This window comes from Ornithodoros turicata, chromosome 7, assembly GCF_037126465.1.
Source record: "Ornithodoros turicata isolate Travis chromosome 7, ASM3712646v1, whole genome shotgun sequence".
In the NCBI taxonomy this organism is placed as follows: domain Eukaryota; kingdom Metazoa; phylum Arthropoda; class Arachnida; order Ixodida; family Argasidae; genus Ornithodoros; species Ornithodoros turicata.
In genome coordinates, this window is record NC_088207.1 from 58069135 (window position 1) to 58087990 (window position 18856).

At 45.5% G+C, this 18856-nt stretch overlaps 1 long non-coding RNA gene across 1 annotated transcript; it reads left to right on the forward strand.

Annotated features, from left to right (window-relative positions):
• The first annotated feature begins 7825 nt into the window (after positions 1-7825).
• Positions 7826-17481, forward strand: LOC135400152 (uncharacterized). Its single transcript, XR_010424539.1, has 4 exons — positions 7826-7980; positions 13319-13426; positions 15807-15909; positions 17311-17481. It is a non-coding gene; the product is annotated as an uncharacterized LOC135400152 (long non-coding RNA).
• Positions 17482-18856: the final 1375 nt, after the last annotated feature.

The following is an 18856-nucleotide window of genomic DNA, read 5'->3' on the forward strand; positions in this document are numbered from 1 at the left end:
ATATCCGAGCAGCGTACGGATTGCACTGGGTTTCCGAGCCCACACACACAGGACATGCAAATGAGAAATTTATGGACGGAATTAGAATAAAGTGGATGCTCCTGCACACGTGGATTCAACAGGATCTTGGGCTAGCTGGGCACGGTAGAGCGCTCACAAAGGGTGGGAAGCGGTGTTGATGATGGTTAAATATTATCACAATAATGTCGTTGATTGAATAGAAAGAGAAAAAAAGAATAAAACGAAGTAGAAAGTATATTGAAGGCAGAAAGAAACAAAGATAGAGAGAAAAGGTCGGTTGCTAATGAACGGGGTTGCCACATTCTAAAAAAGGGGAGGTGGAAAGGTAGAGAAAGGTGAGTTAAGGGAAGAGAGCCCAGAAGAAGAACTTATCTCTGTTGGAACTACGCCACTCTCGCCCTAAGGATCTTCATATTCTTAAAAAATAAAAAATAAAAAGAAGTAATTTCAGTCCTTCTGGGCATTAGATGTACTGCTGTAACCATTAGTCGCTTCTGGCGCTAAATACACGTAACTGTATGCTAAGTGTATGCGAACTCTATGCGAAGCCTATGCAAGACTACTTGCATTGCTGGTAAGAGTAAACTTGAGGGTGAGGAGCCTAAAAAGGGGAGTAATTGCAATCCAAATGGGTACAAGCTGTAATTATAGTCCTCAATTTACTTCCCGTTTCTTCCTTTCTCTTCCTCTCTTTTTCTTTTCTCTCTAAGGGTGCAGTCGACTTTTCAACTTATACAAGAACCACGTGGTGTATGGCTGTCCTGCGTAGTTTTCTAAGTTCCGTATTGGCACCGCGAACCAGCGGTGGCTATGAAGGAAGGACGGTTAAAGGTCCAAAGTCACTGCACATTATCAACCATATGTGAAGCATACAGATAAAAGATAAAAACGAACTGCCTACACGCATTAAAGGCAACCGCAAAACACATTTAACACGGTCAGTATTCCTGCTGTACAGTGGTTCTTTTTCTTCCTCTTTTTTTTTTACCAGTTGTCGATGTATAACAACCGCAGCTGATATCACAAAATAACTGACACCTCAATCGACCGGGCAGCAATCAATGGAACGTACGCATTGGGAACGCACAATTCCACCTGCAAAGAGGTTAGGAGAAATAACAAATGGTCCTTCTAAACCCTCCTCCTCCCTTTTTTATTTTTTTTTCTATAATCAAACTCAACCCCTCATCGTTTGTCCCCTTCCATTTTTTATCAAACCACTTGCACGCGTTCAACCTCAGCCCCCTGGCGGCGAAAGTGCCATAAATTATCGTCTGCTTCGACAGCGGGAACAGACGGTGCAAATGAATCCAGCCACTCTGCGCTTGAAAGGTTTCCAATAAATTTTCTAATCTCGACACAGGTGTTTCCGTATCAACCTCGAAATTTCATCTGATTTCCATTATAAGACGGCGAGGATTTCGATGCACGAGAATTGCCTTCGAAATAGCGCGTCGTTTATAGTCAGGGGGTTACTGGCGAAAGGCCGTTGGGAAATATCTAGTAGGCCTGCAAGAAGGGTGAACCGTATAGGGGCAATAGTAATCTACTTAGAATGAAGCGAGTCTAGTATAGGATGTATGAAGCTTTATGCAGCTCATGAACAGAACTGTAATATTTGTTAAATTATCGTATGAAACTATATTAATAGAAGAATATAAAAAAGTGCAGATGATACCGATAATGACATAGGTAACACGACAGACAAAATTATGACGCAGAGAACAACAAAAAATACATGTAGCGACGATGAGCGAGGAAATTCGCCACTTAATTTGCAGATGATATCCAGACATCAGCAGCCAGCGAGGGAAGACAAAGCTTTCTTTCTAGCATTAAAGGGAACGTACGCACGGCAAAATTTATTCCTCCGAAGGAATATGTCACATGCGCCGTATGAATACACTCACTTTACAAACATTAAAAAATAATAATAATAATAACTGCTCGCAATATTACGTGTCATGACATTCAACGGCAAGCATTCACAGCTTCGCATTTTCACCGCACTCAGCCCGTTCCAAAATGTTCACGACGCGACTCTCTCATTACTTTCGTGTCCCCTCCCCCTCCACTCGCGACATTATGTCCTTCTCTACTTCTAAAAAAGTAAAATAGTAATTCAGCGCCATTGTTTCCCTCACCAAACGCACGTACACGAAGGATAAGTTCCCATGAAACTAACCCTACTCTTTGTTCCGCTGTTCTACCGTCCGCCCGTATAACGTAGTGCACGTCCAAGCACGTACAAGGACAGTAGGCACATTACGAAGTCATTTTTCTTCCGTGCAGTTCAGTAATTAGTCGTTCTGACTGCAGAACAACAAGCTGACGGCGGTATATGGCCTTACCGAGCTGGTGAAGAGAGATTAAAAATGACGGGAGGCGCGTCGTTTAGGCGTAGCTGTGTCGAGAATAGTTATTGCGACGGGAGTAATTATTGCCGGCTTACGGACGCCAAAATAATGGGAAGGGGGCGCTGGAAGCGGAACGAAATCTTTGTCTCATGTCAGCAGGAAAGGAAGCATGTGAAGATGCTCACTGTACTCATTACTTGCGGTATTCAGAAGGAACATTGAATGCGGCGAGCGAGACCTTATACCGACTTCGTTGGATACGAATTGGATTTGAGTAGACATTGGACTCCGTGAACGAAGCTGGTACGAGCCAGCCGGTGTACACGTTAAAAAGTCGGGAATTGCTCGAGTTTGAGGAAGCGCAATAACGTCGGTAACAAAACGACGTCACAGAAGGAATATAAACAGTCATCATGATCGAAGCACGAGCTTTTTTTGATTACTGCGGTTTACAGATTCCGCGCACTATATTAGCTCCGGTATTTTCACCTTCGTGTTACATAAAATGCATTGTGCTTTATATACCGTTATACACAGTAAATGTGTGAGGAAGAAAGAAGTCGTTGAAGGCAAATGGGGGAAAAAAAGCGCATATATCAGCGTTTCGCTTCGTCGCTCTTTTAAGTCAAGGGTCTATGATTTTTGTTTCAAAAATGGAGCCTTATCTTTTCACGACACTCGCTACAAGTCCCCCAAGGTTACCCCCCGAAGCTTCCGCATAAATTTCCGGGTTTTTGTTTCTTGGTTTTACCAGTTGAACGCTGTCCCGCGCAAGTTGGGGTAAATCGCCCGAAAATAATGAGAAAGAGATTTTGCGCTGTTTTTTTCTTTTTTTTTCAGTGTTGGCGCCGCGAAGCAACTGTGGCTATAGCGGTGCACAGACGCGCGGACAGTTTTGATTTGCTGTTTTGGGGAATCCCATAATATAGCTGAAGGGTGTTGAGGCATATAGGCTCGGTTGGATGCACGGCTAAAGCATCAATGCCAGATCACATATATATATTTGGTCGCAACTTGTTACACATTCCACCCTTTTCTCTTTTGCTGCCATACAACCACTAAAGATCCTGTTTATCTGCATATCCGGTTTCGTGCACACACGATACTCAAACATTGCTTTAACAGCCATACGATTCGTGCGCATAACATCCCTAAGCACAGAAAACTGCGCTGCAGTTTGCCAACATACGAGGGCTCTTCTCTATCGTACCCCTATCTGTCAACAGGTCTTCGTCCACGTATATAGTTCTATTTATCTTTCGCTGTTAAGCGCTCTCTAGTGGCCGACGGCGCGTTCTGGGATTCGAACGCCCATTTCTTTTCCTACGACGAAGTCAAACAATCTGTACAGCATCACATGGCACTTTGAGAACACGTGGAGTGTTCCAGAATAAATAGAGCGCAGCTGCGCATGTTTGCTCGAATAACCACTGGGATCCAAATCCCCGAGTGGCTTCTAAAAGCAGAGCGCAAACAAGCTACGACGAACATGTTTCATCCGGGGGATTAAGCCGGCCGCCGTTAATGCTGCCTTCCAATTTATAGCGGGCTTCGGCAATGTTCACTGATAGTGTTCACTGCGCGTTCATGCTTCTTCGGGGCAGTCCTTTCCTAAATGATGGCGAAATGCAGCAAGCAGACAAGGACATAGAAAGTAAACGCGACAACTGCAGTCCTCTCTGCTTGCTGCATTTCGCCATATGAACTTGTACCAATTATAACTATCCCGGATTGTTCCTATTGTGCAATAACTTTCCTAAATGACACGCTGAGAACATGAACGGATGGGACATGGTAGTTGGTTTGAGTTGACAGGTTCATGACAGGTTCATGACAGGTTCATGAGTGTGACATGCTAAGCCAGATACTATGGCAGATGCTGCTTCAAGTGACGTAATGCCAGAAGAAGAAATCTGCACGCAAAAAAAAGTGTGTATTTATTTCATTGTTATTATATTATACTATTATTTCATTACATAATTAATGATTTAATGATATCGATTATTCCTTGCACTGCAGTACTAACTGATAAGAGCTCCTATTTGGATTCACACTCAGCCGGTTGAAGGTGGAAGTACACGCCGGAACTGCGAAGTGACCCGGATGTTGGAACCCCGCACAGACTGTCTGCTTGTTTCCATGGGATTTCTTCTGACGCTGGCTCAAAGCAAAATGGGCGCACGATTGCCTACGAAGTCGACTCAGGAGATGCACGGTCCCCACCAGAGTCATATAAGGCAGGGAAACGATCTCGATTGAACCCATAACAGCACCTGCCTCATTGGTCATGTTTATCGACATTCAAGTTCCCTAACAACACCGAATATCCTCTGGACGTGCGAATAATGTCCTAACGAATTCGTACGTCCGACATGGATATCCTCAGGATATCCATCGGACGTACGAATCCGTTAGGACATTATTCGTACATCCAGAGGATATTCGGTGTTGTTGGGGTTCAGTACATCGAGCAACGTACTCAATACTAAAAACAAAACAGCACACACACACACACACACACACACACAAAAAAAACAATGAAGCTTGTATAGTGCTCTCCCGTTCTAACAACCCCAACCATCACTATAGGAGGTCCCTCTGCTGCACGTCGCCTGCCCCTTCGGAACTTCACCGCGAGCATAGACGCACAATTACTGCCTCAAAGTACGCCATAGGCTTCCGAGACAAATTGAGTGGGCGCGTGCCGACGTTATCCGTGCAGTGTTCTCGAGACTTCTTCCCAACCTCTTTTCAAAGACGAGGATTCACTCGTTAACGTGGAAGACTCTCAAATCGGAGTGGTTCTTTCAAACGAGGGAAGCGTTAGGAGCTGACAGGCACCGGAGCACTACAAGGCACTACAGAAGTGCCTGCAGAAAGGTCGCTGTCGATGCGTACAGATGGAAGCCCAACGGAAGGGCATTTCTTGCCTATACACCCTTGAAAAATGGTGTACTTTAACTCATTTTTTGACACCCCTTTTGGAGAGTACAATTACGCTCAAAAGGGTGTCTCCTCACTCCCTCAAGGGAGTAGCATAACACCTTTCTCCCTACTGGAGAGTAATATTACTCCCCGGCAGGGAGAAGGTGTTATGCTACTCCCTTGAGGGAGTGAGGACACACCCTTTTGAGCGTAATTGTACTCTCCAAGAGGGTGTCAAAAAATGAGTTAAAGTACACCCTTTTTTTTTTAAGAGTGTAGGAGAAGAATATCCGGATTTTAGTACACGGAGGAAGTAGCACGCCCTGTACGTGATCATGTATAAGGGCAGGGAAGGCACCTTTCATACACTGCCTAAATTTTCGTTTTTGGCTGTGGGAAACTGCGCATGCGCAAGAAGTAACGGGCGCTCCTGCGCAAGAACGACGACCGTAGGCTACCTAAAGTGTGCGAGAGAGGTCTTCGACCTTTTGCACCTTCTGGAAACCCCTCCATTCTTTTGAGAGAGTCCGTAAGAGAATGAGTGAGGCTGACGTCACGCTGCAGGCATCTTCGTGCCGTGCCCGTAGCGGACGAATTTTTAGTGGGAAACGAGACCACGGCGGCTGCTCGCTACGCTGACGCTACGTCACGCTGACCTGATCACGTCATGCCTGGAGATTAGGCCGTTTTTGCAACGTCACGGTGCAACGCACGTGGCTCGTTTTTCAGGTCGTTTTTGCACAGTGATGAGACACCGTTCGGCACAAATATTATGCATGCTGGCTCCCGATAGGCTTTTTCAGTAACCGCTTGCGGAAGAGAAATCTAAAAGGGGGAAAAAAATATATATATATATATACAGTGAACCCTCGTTAATATGACCCCCGATAATGTGACATACGCGCTTTACGACCATACTCCTGGGGAACAATGCAGTGAAACCTGTACAAATCCCCCCGTTAATATGACAATTCCGCATTATGACCAAAACTTTCGGGAACGACCATGGTCATAATAACGAGGGTTCACTGTATATATATATATATATATGTATCGCTCGCTGAGTGACCCCTGGTTTGCCAATCTCGAACGATGCGCAGCTACCCAGGGCCGACGAGCCGCAAACACGGCGAAACACGTGTCCTCTGGTGCTGTCGCATCGTTCAATGAGTATCTGTTTCTCTACGTGCAGCCATAGAAGCCATTTTAATCTGTAAGTTTGAATTTCAAACACGTCTAGCATCATTTTCTTATTTTTTTAATGGCTTTTCCCCCTTCTTTATATATATATATATATATATATATATATATACGCTACAAAATTTAGGTTCGAACGACCAGGATGTTGAATATAGATAGGGGAGAAAAGACACCAGAGACTGAAGTAGGGAGTAGGGGAAGTTATTTATTAAGCTGGCATTTAAACTAAGGGTCTGGGGAAGTCTACGTTTCGGCGGAAGCTCCGCCTTCTTCGGGACTGAGACGAAAATCTATAGATATTTTAATAGAAATTTAATAATAAATAGATTTTCGTCTCAGTCCCGAAGAAGGCGGAGCTTCCGCCGAAACGTAGACTTCCCCAGACCCTTAGTTTAAATGCCAGCTTAATAAATAACTTCCCCTACTCCCTACTTCAGTCTCTGGTGTCTTTTCTCCCCTATATATATATATATATATCCACACGAGAAAGATCCATGCTACAAAAGATCCACAGGGAAAGAAGATCCAATAGCGGATTTTTTTTCTTGTTTTCTTCCGTAACGTCTCTTATGATGGCGTGGACAACGTTCGAACCCGCAACCATGGCATCAGTTCAAGATGTATACATTTTGAAGGAGAGACTGTGAACTGTTGAAATTTTTAATGACGCAAGGTTTGATAACAAAAGCAGGAAATAAAGCAACAACTTCCGAAATAAATCTACAATATTCTATAAATCGACCAGAGTTCAACGTTCTGTACCTCGCAAGAACATTATTGCCAATGCATTGCCATTAAAATTGCAAGCCATCGACATGCGCGCGCATCGCACAGTGACCGGGCACAGTGAACAGCTTTTACGGAGTGCTTTCCCACGCTGTTCTTTGCATATCGAAGCGACAGCAGTCGTGCTGGACTGCGGCAAGTTTTGTCAAATATCTACGTTATTTCGATTCGGTATTGGCTCCTACGGTATTGGAAAATCGTCGTGCAACGGATACGACTTCTTGAGAAATATTTGCCAGATAATAAAACAGACTAACATTCTGCAACAAAAATCTTGAGTGCAAGACAAGAGTCACTAGCGGTAACAGTGCTAGCCCATATCGATAACGGATATGTACGGTCGCCAAGAAGAGGAAGACGATGCCATACTACATTCTCCGTCCAGTTTGTCATAGTCTAGATAGTCAATTCCATAGTCCTGACCAATCTCCCTTATGGGCTTAAGGGTAATGTCCATTCTCCATAGAGGCAGAGAAGGAAGAAGAAGAAGTAAGCATTTTCCATTGAAAGCTTCGCAAATTCATCCTCCTCATCAATCATAGCTTGTAATCCTTAGCCAATCTCCCTTGGTGGATAACGGCCAGCATTTGAGTTCGAAGAAGCAGAAGAAGAAGAAGATTTGTCGCGACGGTTTCCGAAGGGCTCGCATTTACGTTACAACATGGGAAATGTGTTTGGGAACTGCTTCCAGGTAAGGGCATTCTTCAAGATACGTAATAGAGACACGTATGGTTACATGGGGGCAACAAGAAATTAAATGGCGCTCAGTAGACCAAAGAGGAAAAATTTTAAAGAATAAATATTGACGGGACATGTACAACCTTTCTGCTCGTGAGTACTGTCGCCTCGATTTATCGTCACGCAGTATTCAATTTGGAAAGTTGTCGTAGCGTCAACTGCAAAATCGGGTAGGTGCCACGCACCTAGAAACCAGATACTGGATGTCGACTTTCGCAAAGCGGGAAAGGGGGTGAGGGGGGTGAGGGGGGACATTGGGGCTTCCAGCTGTCTGCTTTCGCCAAGGAGACTATAACTCACTTGCGGAGGTGGTCAATACTGGTTATGATAAGTTAACTGGATTGTGATGTATTGGAGCTAGGTGGCTGCCGTAAGGGCGCCTGCAGCTCCAGTTCTTACGCGTTAAAATATAATAATTGGGAGTGATGGAATTTAGAAGCGGTCTTTTATACCGCTGTCTTTTAAGAAAACGCAGAGGTCAATACTGGAGATGCGCATGTATTGAGGTATTGTTAGTGTATTGAAAGCCACTCAAGTTGCAGGGCAAGTATACCGTAAGTATTTCGATGTACCGACAATTTGAAAATACAAAACAAGAAAGAGGCGCGGCACCAGGGTGTACCAAAGAGACCGCTTACGCGAATAAAAACAAAGTTGTTACTATTATTTTTAAGTAGTAGTATTATGCGTAAATATTTCATACCTCAAGTCCGGGCTTAAACAAAACGCACGCAGACTGCAAATTATACTTGCTGGAAATGCTTCTCGTCTTGCTTGTGTTCGAAAATTCGGGCAAATTATAGTTATTATATCTTGTTCCGCATTACGTAGACGAGCGTGAATTGGTACATTTTGTAGAGAAAGCGAGTAGAGGCGCTGTAATTAAATCAGCCATCACCACGATTAAAAGCATCCTTGGCAATTGAAACAATGTTACGAGAGCATTACGGGCTGTTCAAAATTTCTCCGTACAAATCTACTCACTAGGAAAACACCTTGACGTTGAGGACCCATCGGCACTTACCTGCAAGAGGAGACATGGGCATTTATATTAGTACAGACACCTACAGTGTGAACTACTACATTAAACACAAAACAGCACACCATTACAAAGAAATATAAGATGATGATGATGCCTGGGAATAACGTAATGGATACGGACGGCGTGAACTCTTCAGCTGTACCGCCGACTCGTATTATTTGTGAGATATAATAGCCGGGACGGAAATCCATTTCGTTGTTTCTCTCCTGATTTCTGAAAGCACGATGAAAGGATGCCGTTGGCAAAAAAAAAAAAAAAAAAAAAAAAACAGTCTGTGAGCCTCAGCGTCTGGCTTTTATCGCCAGCGGCAGTTTTACGTGCTTAGATAGAGAGGGCTCTGCTTCGTTTCTGTCTTGTACTTTATTGTTGTTCACTCTCGGAAGAATTTTCCGTCAAACGCATTCTGCCTTTGAAAATCCCAGCGGAGCAAACCTCTTCTCTATTCAGAGGATGCGATTATGAAGGCTGAACCGGATATCGGGCTGATGCATTAAGGTAGGGGCCTCAAACTGAAATCGAGTCGCGGGCCACACTGACCTCGGACCACGTCACGGAGGGCCATACAGCAAAGAAATGGCGGTAATTTGCCATAAAATACCCCGATATACCCTAAAATAAAATAAAATATACACAAAAACAGGAGCGGTGTAGATAATGTGGAGCCGCGGGAAGATGTGTGCGACATTCATTATTGAAAAACTCCACTTCACACACCAAAGCCGCCTTTCAAATCGGGTACTGAAAATACGAAAAACGATTCGAAGAAGGTACATGGTCCTTCACAAACGATTATGACAGTGAAACAAGGGAAAGGGTGCAGACTAGCTGGTAAAACAATGAAAAAATGGCTAGGTATAGATCCATGAAGAAGGCCGAGAGACACGGACGCAGAGGACGACACACCTAAGTTCTCGAACACAGCAATAATTTATTGGTTCATCTCAACTTAAAAGCTAAAAATCTTCGAAGGGGTGCGGGTGGGATAAAAGACGCACCGAAGGTTGTTTCGGGAATCCTTAGAGATCGCCACTATAGGGGAAACGTAGTTAGTAATGCGTCTTTTATCCCTCCCGCACCCCTTCGAAGATTTTTAGCTTTTAAGTTGAGATGAACCAATAAATTATTGCTGTGTCTGAGAACTTACGTGTGTCGTCCCCCCTTCTGCCTTCTGTGTCCGTGTCTCTCGGTCTTCTTAATTGATTATATGACAATGTTCAGGAGCAATGAAATATCTCCTATTTACACACTCTGCTGGCGCCTTTGCTCGCAGTTTGAACCTGGAGAAATTAAACTGGAAAAATCAGATAGAAACAGCTAGCTGACATTATTGACAATGAATGGCTTCGTGTCTGCTACTTTAATATAACTTATAAAAATTAAAATACAACGGCCTTTGTGGATTACTATTTCGTCTCTATTTTTTAGCGTGTCACTATTTGACTTAGTATGAGAGGAGCCCATCTTAACCGTCACCTTAGTTACGGTGGCAGTGCACGTGCACGTGCATCCTGTTTACGAACGCTGTGCATTTCTCTCGATCTTTGAAGATCTGCTGAGCCTCCACAAGTTTCGATGACGCAACGAGCGAGTGACGTAATCATAAGCCCACAAATTGCAATGATGTCATGTTTTGGGCACTCGTCTCCTAGCAGCGACGCCGGCGTCTAGGGAGGGTCACGTGGTGGGGAAGTCATGTGAGGCTGATCGAAAGATGGGAATATGGGAGAGATGTATTCTCCCTCCTTTGTGTTTCCTCCAACGTCGGAGCGGTCGGATGATACGTCACGTGGGGCTCCGCTCACGTAGTGCAGAAAGTGACCCCCCCCCCCCCCGGAAGACTCAAAGGGCAACAACGTTGCCAGATGACAGCAGACTTGTGCGCAACGCGTTACTAGTAATTGCGTTACTTGTAATCAATTACTTTTTTGAGTAATTTTTCGAGTAATCGATTACTCAGTAATTGATTACTTTCCCGGCAGAGACTAACTCATCTTTTAGATGTTCTGCCCCAAGTCAAGATCTTCGTGCCGTCAGCCTTTGTTCTGGAATTTCAGAGTATCTCTCCCCTTATCTGTTCCTACACCAGTGTGGTGGTACCTTTGTGGTAGCTTTGGAGGTTTAGTGAGTCATGGGGAAGTTCCACGCATGATCTTCCACAATCGGGTCAACGTCTTCCCGGGCGATAACTACAGTAGACGTACATATTTTTGGGTTATTTCAGCTGTTCCACTGTTGAACTTTCCTTTTTCTTCTTCTTCTTTTTTTCTTTTTTTGCTGAAGCACACAAAGCCGGGTATAATTTGCGTGAATGCAGAGTAACGACCGGAGTAACGCGTTACTTTTCTACTCGTTACTCAATTACATTTGAAGTACTGCAATTGGTAACGGTAATCAATTACTTTTTCCGTACAAGTAACGGTAACGGTAATCAATTACTTTTTTCGAGTAACGGGCACAAGTCTGGATGACAGTCGGGCGCTCCGTCGGAGCCTAACATGACGTCACAGTTCGCAAGAATAAAAATTAATTTTCTCTAGCTGTCGCGTCACGTAGAGCCAAAATATTTTACAGGAATGTAAATTGAGACAAGAAGATTTCAGTAACATGACTTTTGTGGGATTCTGAAGACACGAGATTTAGTCCGTAGTGGCTCTTTAAGGGAATTTCTCAGAGCATCCATGAGAAGCTCTCGTATGGTTTGCGATCACTGCGTGCTTCTTCACTGTAAAAAAAAAATCAGTTTCTCGGGAAGATGGACCGGGTTCCCATGAGAGCGTGCTTTTTATCTTCGCGAAACATCAAGAAGCCCAACTTTGGGGCCCGCGCTGGTGCTCGATTCTGTCGTTAAAGCTCTTCACCAAGAGCTCTTTATAGGCGTTCTATGGTACGTGGAGAGCTTTTCTCGACCTGCACTACGTGTGTGCACTTGAAAAGCGTTCTTCCAAAGTTGAACGGCGGCGGATTATGTGGCCGTTGCACGTTAGTAACAGGAAGTCCGTAGAAAGGTTCTTGCACCGCATGAAGAACTCCCGAAGAACCGTTACCTCGGGGTGTGCAGAATCTTCTGAGCCCCGAGCCTTTCAACACGACACAACTGGTGTCCTCCGTTGATAAACCCACATTAACCAGCTGCACCAAACACTGTTCGAAGCTCATTCATGAACGTAATCGCGCACAATTAAATCGGCATGGTAACTGCTCATCCCGTTCACAAGACAGTTGTTTTTGCCGAGCAACCCCGCAGAATTTGTCCTCCCTAATCCGATAACGCTCACATTTATCCTCTCCGCTACACATTCTAACATAATCTGCTTTGATGGGGAGATAATCAGATCAAGGAAATCACCGTCATCATCTCGCCAGCCAATGGGGGTGGAGGAGGGCGACGAGAGAGCGAGGCTAACTGGAAATTATGAGCTCCGACGTATCCGGCTGAGATTAGCAGATGCTTTACGAGAATAAAGCCCTCACGGGCTCAATTAGAGAGACGGCCGACAACAGCGGAGTAGATAAGCAGACTGAATGCGGGCCTGGTAAGCTTTATGAAATCTACCGATCAGAGCTCTGCGTGCAATGCAAAGTGAAAGCGACAGGCAACTCCACCACCGTTACGAAGCTCGCGTCTTCTCTTTCTGATCGCTCAATGTCGACATGCTGCTTTTAAATACGCAGGGCAAAACACTTTAATCGTCCCTCCTCCCTACGGCTGAGAGTCCCTAATGCTACCCAGATGAAGGCTGCAGAGCGCAGCCCATAGCCAAGCCAAGCCAGTCGGGGTCTTTTGTGCAAATGTGTATCTTACTAGCGATAGCGATGGGCCACGTTATTCTGCGGGTAGCATCTATTTTGGGGGAGGGGAGGAGGGGGGGGTTCCTTTAAAATCTACACTACCAGCGTCGTGGTCGCGTACTGGTGTGGCACCGTATCTACTAGTTGGTAGCGACCCGAATACAATGTTAAAGGCGTGGATATGAGGATCGAATCTCTCTATCAGCAAGGTTGCCTGGGGTCGTTCCCGAGAGTTCTGGAGGATTTCGAGGCCCACGTCTGCATGGTTTCCCCCTAAAGTCGGCCCAAATGCATAGTAACCTTCCTGTCCCTTATACTATAGTTTCTTGCTGACCTCTCCAAGCGTCCACCGCCCGCATACCGTTCCCGCAATATTGTTCAGCGTTACAGTGTAGCTTTGAAATGCACTGTGCTGGACATAGTTATTTTCATTGTCGTGTTTCTTTTTTTTTCACTTCAGGTGAAGATGACGTCACGGAAGATTGCGAGAGATGAGATCGGAAGGCCATCAAATTTTCAGCATAACACCCACCTGAGCTCCATTGATTACGGTCGCTATTTACACGCGGTAAGTGATCGAGTGGTCACTACAGGTATATGCCTGCTCCCTTCGCAGCGTACACATTGAGCGTTAGTTGTCGTTACGTAACTTACATAAATAATAATGGCCGTTCTTGCGCCCGTAGTTGCGTTTACGCCGCTTCGACTCAGACATTATTCAAATGTAATCTTCCGCCCAAGCGTCAATGGACCGTTTCCAATATGCCGAATGTCATGTTCCGCACAGCAATATCGTCGCGACGCACGTACGAACTGGCATATCGTGTGACAAAATATTAGGGAGAAGGCATGTGGAAGCATGTCATACATACCCCTGTCAGGCACTATTCTAAATGACAGTTCACATTAAGATTTGGAAATGACCTTTATGCTTGGTAGCCCACGTCAGATAAACCGCAAAGGAGCCCTCTTGTGGCTGGTTTATTGCGCCACCGGGTTCGTTTCTGTTTCATTCTGTAACCCCTGTACCAAAGTTGTCATCTTACAGAAACCTTACCAACGTGGTCACGTGGTCATAAATCTGAATCCGAACTATTTTGTCACATTTTGATGTTTTATCTCGCACTCGAGCATTGTCAGAAGCGATGTGGTAGGATGCTGTTGTCGAGGGTACTCGCGTTTTGAGTCGTAAAAGGCCGTTGCGGAGCTCCGTCGGGCGTAAAGGGCAATTTTTAAAAAGCACCTTTACGCTGCTGTCTGACAGGGTTGTCAAAGGTCACTTTTCGCGAAGGCCAACTTCCCAAAGGCGTTTGGGCTTGTCATCTGACAGGGACATCAGGCATTACGAGAAGGAACCGCTGTCAAGTCTGAGCCTAAAACGTGCACGTAACCAGGAGCCCTACGTACGTAAGACATGCGCATCCGTGTACTCTGAAGTGGTGCTCTATTGGCTATTTTGTGCGCGTAAATAAAAACAACAAACTTACGCGCTGGCCAGCGTCGCGCCACTCTTATTATTTTTTTAAATTTTCTTTGTTGTTGCAGTTCGCCTTGATTTTGACATCCACAAGAACGGTACCGGTTCACTTTAGCAATCTCTTTGGACAGCCCTGTCCGCCGTGTCTACTTGGGAATAAATACGCACCAGTACTGTAAAATAGGTAAACAAATAATACAAATAAATAAATTATTCGAATACTACGTTGAATGTACTAGCACCGCCCGTACCCGGATCTAACCCGACAGAAGCGGGCAGCGGCGCAATTCCAGGTCACAGGCGGCAAGTAACAAACATCGAAAGAACGCGAATTCGAAAGAAAATAATAAAGAAATCGAGGCAAGAAGTGGAACGCAGACGATGTCGGCGTTTGACAGATTGTCCTGGGGACATAGAAAAGAAAGAAAAGAAAGAAACTTCACGTTGTAATCGGCGCTTGTCCAACGCAAAAGCCATTCCAGTCGCGCCTTCTCCCGTTGTACGACTGCTCGAGCGGCGCCTTACAAATTGCTGCGCAACCGCAACGAGAGGAATTTACGCGTCTTCAATCTGACAGTTTCCTCGTCACTATGGGGTTATTTGTATACCCCCCTAATCACGTGGTTTGACGTGCTCTTGGTGGACCGCAAGTCAGGCAACGTGACGTTAGTCTTTGAGCGGTGATTATATAGTGTCGCTTTTTTCTGCGTAAGACTGGCTATTTTTATAATTTGGAATGGGAACGTTTTTTTTTTTCTTTCTTCTCGCGTTTAAAAGATGCAAAGATCAGGTCGGAAAGACGTTATTGTTGCACGTTTTGGTTGGAGCACACCAGGTAGATTTACGTGGCAACACTTTTTCTAGTATACGTCAGGACAAAAGCCCGTAACTGTGAAGAACGAAAGTGATCATTCCTATCCGGCCTACCGTTATTTCCATGTTATGTCTGACAGCGACACCTCGCGATACAGCGATGCGTTACTTACACAATACATGCTTTCAACAACACCGCTAAAATTTGTGAACGCTGAGCCGCCAGAACAGATACGCTAACCACAAGTTGAAAAGCTGGATTTCAAGCAAAAAGTGGGTGCAATAAATCTGTTTTGACCGTTGCACATTCCGTGACTGTCTTACAGTAGTCTGTCAAGCACATTCTATGGCGTACCAAGCTACGTGAACAGATTACTTGTCCTATAAGGCATCTGAACACTTATTACCTCATACAATGCTCTCGAGAGGGCAACGTGCGACTCAATTAAAACGACATCACGTAGTAGTTGAAGACAGCCGTGGTTTAAGAACTCGAGACACAGTGACAGGAGCAAAAATAAACTAAGAGTGCGGCGAAGGAGAAGCAATCGATACAAGTTCCATTAGGGCTGAGTATAATGCAGGTGACCGCGTAAGATGGCTTTCACTGACGCTGCTGGACGAAGGGTTTAGTTATACCGACTGTTTGCCTTTGCAGTCAGATTCCCTGAGGCGAAAAATGGCTTCGAAAACAGGCGGAGGGACAGGGACAGGAGGAGTGATTGCTTGAGGGATTCTTCTTTCTCGTATCCCTATCCAAAGTGAGTCCCTTGCTTACGTATCGTTAAAACATCGTTAAAAAAAAGAAAGGCCTGCTACATACATTCATCAAGCAGCCTATATCAGAAACCACCATGCTCAATTATTTTCACTCTACGTAATGAGCAGTGACGTCACGTTTGGTCACGTGACTCGGGAAAACATATTGCCGCACCGGAGTTACTCAGTGAGTTGTTGCAGTGTGCATGCAATTACCAGCGTATATCGCAAGACACAAGCAGTTGGCTGATTCGGCACGCGGTGTGACGCCTGTGAGGCACCCCCATGTTTTCCCGAGTCACGTGGCTCAAGGGCGCTCAAAGGCTGCGCGTGACGTCATCTGCACGAGCCTCATTGACCTTGCAAAAGCACCCCGAAAAAGCAGCCCTGGGAGGGTCCCTGTGACGTAGCACCGGCGTGGGGAGCAGCCGCGATGTCTCATTCCACACTGACAATTTATCTGTCACCGACACGGCGCCGCGCTAAACTCGCCGTGCATTCACACGATCGACATTCCCCAGAATACCCCGGCGGAAGATGCGAAAATTGTCGCAGCTTTCTGCAGCCTCAACATCGTCTTTCCGTGCTGTACTAACAGCCAGCCACGATATTCCGTAGCAGACGACAGGACAAGACTCAGATGGTGTCGTCTGCGAAGTGCGTCAAACCCAAATCTTCGGGCACCGTGCGCTGCGGAACTTCTGTCCCGTGAGCAGCTTTTGCTTTTTCTTCCACTAGAATATTCCGTGGGAATGTCGCTCGCGTGATTACGTGGTCATGCACTCTGGTATAGCTTCGGCCGGGCCAGTTGACGTCCCGCCACGCGTTACCCTTATCGGCGTTCTCATTTTCTTGTGCTGTCATCACAGCGTGACATGAACCTCACTCATTCTCTTACGCGATATCAGAAAGAGGGCGAGGGACTAGAGAGCGTGCAGATTAAAAAACCTTTCGCACACTAGAGGTCTGACAAAATCATTGTCCTCTTGTGAGAACGCGTCATACTTCTCATACAACTCCCCGAGAACGAAAAAAAAAAAGCGCTTCCACTGCTCTTTTAATCTCTCGCCGAGGACACAAAAGAGACGACCGCGTCAAAGCAAGACACCTTAGGGCGGCAATACATCGTTTTGATGCACGTTCCGAAATTCTATAGTGGAATATATAGGATGTCGTACGTAGTGGCTTGAAAGCTGGCCCCAGAGCTCTTCGATTGCTGAGCAATGGCTGTTCTCGTATATGTCGTATAGCTCTCCTCAACATGTAATTTAGAGAAACCTCTGGCGCTTATAATCGTGAGAAAGATAATATAGTTGTTCGCACTTGGTTGATACTGTTATGCTTTGACCACAACTACCTTTCCAGTGACCATCTCTGTAACCGATTGTCCCATCTCGCTTCAGGACCGATGGATCTCCTTGGACAAGGTTTCCACTGAATGCTCCGAAGCAGTGCAACACGAAAGACTCGCTTCACATGTCATCCTGTTTATCCCATTCGATCATCCTTGTTTTGAACGATCGCTTTCTTTTTCTTTTTTCTCTCTCTCTTTTCTTTTTTTTTCCTTCAGTAAAATGATTCCTTCACAGGAAGTGAGCTCCGTTTCTGTATGGTGCATGGTAACGCCATAACGTGGACAAAGACATCCTGGCAATTATCGGTCGCATATTCTGGTGACTGCAGAGCATCATCTTGCGCAATGAAGCTCTCAACATGGCTATATGGACGGAATAGGTGGCACTGCTTCAAAGAGAATTCAATTTTCCGCCAATTTTTTTCTCGCTTTCCTCGTACTGCTAGTCACTATAATGGTGCAAAAGCATTGCTGCTTATTCCATTTGCAAAGTACTTCAAAGCGTTCGCTGCATCCTCGACTGCTATAATATCCGGACAGCGGTGGACAGATGTGGAGAGGAGAGCAGGAAGGAGTGAGAGAAAGGGGGTGGTTAGCACGGGTATTTAGCACCACAGGCTCCTTTTAACACAGCACCACAGGCTCCAAGCAACTTTTAAGCAAACGACTGGAGCTACACAAGCGAGCGAATACTGTGTCCACTCTCGCCATGACGGGTAAAGAAAAGAAAGACGAAACTGTTCGCAACAGAAGGATACCGCGGGGCTTATGGTGATTTACGCTGTTCTACACATCTTGAACATGTCCTTCTCTCCTGTTGCTATACCGTCCACGCACTCACGAGGCAGTCGCCAGAGAGTCACTTGCGTGGTCTCGTATAACTCTGTCCCCGTAAACCAGTTTCTTTCCGCTGGGCATCTTTCGCGGCCAAACTTATCTCCTTGGAGACGATAGAGATTCCGGTTACGAGAGCAAGGCTCCCCGGTGCCGGCGCGAACTCTTCACCGATGAACCAATACACAGCGCAATTACTGCTTCGTTACTTTCCTGGCAAGAAAAAAAAAAAAGGGAGAAAACAGAGATGGCTTCCTTTCCAGTAAGCAGTTATTCAGCTGATCTCAAAGTGCGTTCGAGCAAAGCATTAAAATGCGGTACCATTTAATAATAATTTAATAAAATCAATCAATCAATCAATCAATTTTCTTGAGCTTGTGGAGGTGGTTGGGACAGAGTACGGTTGTGTCAGGTTCTGTTTTGTGTCTCTGTCCTGTCACTATCACCGCCTCATGCTCAAGAAAATCTCTTTTTCGAATAACGGGATGGTTTCTGGAGCTATGCGGTCTCCCTGCTGGGCACCGGCAGCTCCATTTCTTGTATTCTTTTAATCTTCCGCGTAATAAACCTCTACCCGAGAAACGTCACCGTGACATTGGTAGACAGACTGCAATCGAAACAAATGTGAAGGGGAGGGCTGGGTTCCACGAAGGGGCACGACTCGGCCCAATTCTGCGGTTTCGTATTTCCCCGAAAACCTCCAATTCAAAAAGGCTAATCGACAAACTCGTATCCGCAAAGACCCCTCGAACGTACTCCCC